Source organism: Gavialis gangeticus, unplaced genomic scaffold (assembly GCF_001723915.1).
Source record: "Gavialis gangeticus isolate Ggan-Ray unplaced genomic scaffold, GavGan_comp1, whole genome shotgun sequence".
NCBI lineage: Eukaryota > Metazoa > Chordata > Crocodylia > Gavialidae > Gavialis > Gavialis gangeticus.
The window spans coordinates 1,389,293-1,389,536 of NW_017728992.1; positions in this window are offsets into that span (position 1 = coordinate 1,389,293).

Here is a 244-nt window from a genome sequence, read left to right on the forward strand (position 1 = left end):
AATAAATTAAGCGACTGTGGCATTGATGCCTACACAGTTAAATGGGTAAAAAAATGGCTGATGGGGCGCACCCAGAGAGGAGCGGTGGACAGGTTGTACTCATCTTGGCAAGATGTAAGCAGTGGGGTACCCCAGGGCTCGGTCCTTGGGCCCGCACTGTTTAACATCTTCATCAGCAACTTGGACGAGGGGGTGGAAAGCATGCTGTCCAAGTTTGCTGATGACACTAAGATGTGGGACAACA